Below are 4,376 nucleotides of genomic sequence, written 5' to 3' on the forward strand. Positions count from 1 at the left end.
ATGAAATATATTATTTATGAATAAAATGGTATTTTCAGGAAAGAGAAATCAAGAACTTTTTCTTTTGTTGGAAATTCATTTCACTGTTGTAAATTCTGGGGATTAGTTGTAGTATTAGATTTCAGTGCTGAGGTTGTTGACAACAATTATAAAAACTGTTAGTTGTCAGCATATTAGCATATCTGCATTTACTATATCAGAGAATTTTGCAAATAAAAAAATATTTGCATATAACAGGCTACAAGGATGTTTTATTTTTGCATTTTAATATGTAATGAATTCAAGGAGGTGACAGCATGGTTATTTGTTTTAGAAAAAGAAACATTGGAAGAGATGCATATTATTTCTCTACATAATTATATAAACTCTTTGCAGTCACTACAGTATTTGTTTGGAAAGTTTTTTGTGTTTCTTCCCAGAACATAGGGAAGTTCTACTCTCAAGTATATGTAAAGGTAGTCATTCTCATGCTTAATGGTAATATATTTAAATACTACACTAGAAAAGTTCTGAGCTTAATTAAGGTGACAATGTTCATAATGTTTTTAACTTTTAATGGAGGACAAATGGGAAAGGAAAAAGGGTCTATATTGGTAATCTCTCTTTAAATTAGCCTTTTAAAAAATCTTTGGTTAATGTGAATTATGAAAACATTCATTAAGACAAGATTTAAAATAAGCTATAAATATAAATATTCTTAATTGTCAAGGTGGCAAGGCACGCTTATTAGTGATGAGGATAAGTTTATTGTAAGAAAGTAGTGGAAATAATTTCATAGTAAAATATTTTAAAGTAATATTATTTTATCTGTAAAATAAACATTGTAAACAGAGCTTCTCCACTTTGATTCTGTTTTGCTGGCACTCCTTCCTGTTTGTTCCTAACTTCCACCTTCATTACCTTCAGATGTGGAGCCCTAGGCCATGCCAATGGCTTTTTGTTATTGCTAACTTCCGTAAGCATCTACATTCCTTGTTTTGCTCCTCTCTGATCAAAACTTTGCTATTAGTCCATTCTTTACAGTCTCTTCATTTTTCTCCCTCTCTATACAACTCTTGATTGTTGTGTTTACTACTTGCCCCCAAGTCATTTTACTCATTTCCCCTTAAACATGCTCAATTAAGACTTTTTGCCATTCTTTTCAAGGTTACCAAATGCTCAATCCCAAAATAATAGTCCAGTTGTTAACTTTAAGCCTTTATCTGACTTGACCTATTAGCATATAGAATTTAGTTGATGCTAACCCCCCTTTTGAGTTGCATTTTTTAAAAATTATCTGGCTAATTTATTCTTTTCTACTGTCTTCTCAAAATTTAAAGGTGGAGTGCTTGCTACTATGTAAGTGCCTTTCGTTCTGTCTCTTCCTATATTCATTGTCTCTGAGATTGTGTGCCAACTTTTGATTTACATACGATATTTATGCTAATGACTTGGGAATATAACAAATCTCCTCAAAGTATAATAAAGTTTCATGGTTCTGACATGCTGATTGGACTCAGATTAATAGTTGTATTTGAGATCTCTCATGCAATTGTGATTACACATCAGCAGGGTTGTCTGGTGTCATCTGACAGTTTAATTGATCTTCTCGTCTAGAAGGTCTTTTTCGTTCTTATGCTTAGTGTCCAGCCTAGTATATCTGGAACAAATGGGAACTCTAATGCATCTCTTTTTCTTCATGTATCTTTTCTTTTTGACTGGCTTGGCTTCTTCAAAACATGACAATACCAGGTATACCGGTTTTAAGCTATTATATACCCCCAGAAAAGCCATATTTTTTCAATCCTAATCTAATCATGTCAGTGCAGACATATTGTATGTTGAGAATTGTGATTAGATTGCTTCCATGGAGATGTGACCTTGCCTATTCAAGGTAGGTACTAATCAACTTACTGAAGTCCTTCAAGAGGAAAACATTCTGGAGAGAGCAGTCAGATGCTTGGAGAGGTGATGCAGAGAAAAAACAAAACAAAACAAAACAAAAAAAACTAAACACAGGTGTCTGGAGATGTAGAAAGAGCTGAGAGATCTGCTTGAACCCAGAAACCAGGAGAAAAGGAGAGAACACATGACATTGCCATGTGCCTTCCCATGTGATAGAGAAATTCTCGACTTGATGAATCTTTCTTGAGAAAAAGTATCCTTTTATTGGTGGCTTAATTTGGACACTTTCATGGCCTTAGAATAAGTAACTTCTAACTTAATAAATCACTTTTGAAAAAGCCAATTCATTTCTGGTATATTGCATTCTGGCACCTTTAGCAAACCAAAACAGATTTTGGTACCAGAAAAGTAGGGTGGTCCTGCAATATGCAAATACCAAAAATGCTGGAATGTTTTTCTAAATGGATAAGGGGAAGATTCTGGAAGAGTTGATATGATTCATAGAAAAGGGCTAGAATGCTTTGAGGAGACTGTTGGTAGAAATATGGGTGCTCAAGGTGCTTCCAATGAGGTCTTAGATAGAAACAGGAAGGAAGGTGATTCTTATTTTAAAGTGGCAGAGAATTTGGCAAAATTGAGTACTGCTAACCAAGCAAGAACCAGAATCCAGGAACAAAGCACTCTGTTGCTCCCTCAGAATGAAAGGAAACAAGAAATCTGATATTTATATCCCTGAAAAACAGAATTTTATCCAGCACTTCTCCCAGATTCTCAAGGTGCTGACTGAAGATCATATGCGGCACCCAGAGACAGCACTACTGCCTGGATCAAGGACATCCTGAGGTACAATCCTATTGTAGGCATGTACATTTGGGGGTTGATGGTGCTGGCAGTTTTCCAGGTGCTGGAGGAGGCAAAGAAGCAGGGTACTGATAGTCTCTAGGGGATTCTGATTGTGGGCTGGTGTGTGGAACTTCTTCAAGCTTTTTCCTGGTGTTGATGACATCAGGGATTCATGCCTCATCTAAGTGGGACAGACCTGCTTGTATCAGAAGCCAGGCATAGGTTTGGATGCCATTATTGATGCCATGTTGCTGAAAGCATGAATCTACCATCTGCTGAAGCTCTACTGTCAGGAGTCACCCCATTATCTGAACCTGATGGAGCTGTCCCTGCAGGTTTTCTATCAGACAGAGAATGGGCATACTCTGGACCTCATCACAGCCCCCCAGGGTAATGTAGATCTTGAAAGAGTCACAGAAAAGTGGTACAAATTCATTGCCAAGTGCAAGACAGCTTCTACTCCTTCTACCTTCCTGTAGCTGCTGCCATGTAAATGGTGGACATTGATGGGGAGAAGGAGTATGTCAATACCAAGAAGATCCTTCTGGAGTTGGAAGAACTCTTTCAGAGACAGTATGGTTACCTTTACCTTTTTAGAGACCACAATGTCACTGGCAAGGTTGGCACTGACATCCAAGACAAGAAGTGCATCTGGCTGGTGGTTCAGTGACGGCAAGAGGCCTCTTTGGAACATTAGATCCTGCAGGAAAATCAAAGTATAGAGAGGCTGAGAATGTGGTCCAGGTGAAGGTACTCTATGAGGATCAGGAACTGCCAGCTGTCTTCACACAGTGCAAAGAAAACAGTTACTGATGCCTTCTCAGCCTCATCGAGTAGCATTCTGAGTCCCTAGCCCCAACTATTTTTCTGCGGCTGACACAGAAGATTAAGTAGTGGAAGAAGTGACTTAGAGACTGCAAGGGTAGAGAGGGGAGGCTCATAATAAATTAGTCTAACTGTCAAAAAAATTTGAATACTGGTGTTGGATGTAATGCAGAATTTGAAATGGTGAGTTTGGATATGTATCTGAGGAAATTTCCAAATTACATGTGGAAAATGCAGCCTGTTTTTTCCTGCAGCTTATAGTAAAATGTGACAGGAAAGGGATAAGCTGAGAACTGAATTCTTGAATACAAAGAAACCAGAACCTGATAGTTTGGAAAATTCTGAGCTTTAGGAAAATGGAACCCCAGAGAATATTGCCCCATGTGAGGATTTAAGCAAATGTGGAACCAGTCAACCATTGAAAAAAAAAAAAAAAAAAGAAAGAAAGAAAGAAAAGAAAAGGCCAGGATTGGAAATGAAGTTATTCAGAAAGGATTTATGGAAAATCCTACTGCTGATGGTTTTGACCCCTTTTTCTGCATGCCAAGTCAACAGATTTTTTGTGAGATCTGTATAAATGGAACCACTTTCTTTTTATTTCTTTTTCTGAATTGATGCAAGTGTTCTAAGAAATGATCATGGTGATGATATACAACTAGGTGATGATATTGTGAGTTACTGATTATATACATAGAATGGAATGATCATATGGTAGGAATTTTTGTGTTTGCATGTTGGTATGTTTAATAAATAAAATAAATTAAAAAATAATAAAAAATAAATGGAACCACTGCCGGTCTGGACTAAAAGAAACAGAAAATAAA

General features: G+C 36.8%; 1 pseudogene; it reads left to right on the forward strand.

The window, feature by feature from the left end:
* The first annotated feature begins 2,582 nt into the window (after positions 1-2,582).
* LOC143645724 (farnesyl pyrophosphate synthase pseudogene) lies at positions 2,583-3,621 on the forward strand (annotated as a pseudogene).
* The last annotated feature ends 755 nt before the right edge of the window (positions 3,622-4,376 follow it).

The sequence above is a fragment of the Tamandua tetradactyla genome, chromosome 9, assembly GCF_023851605.1.
Source record: "Tamandua tetradactyla isolate mTamTet1 chromosome 9, mTamTet1.pri, whole genome shotgun sequence".
Taxonomy (NCBI): domain Eukaryota; kingdom Metazoa; phylum Chordata; class Mammalia; order Pilosa; family Myrmecophagidae; genus Tamandua; species Tamandua tetradactyla.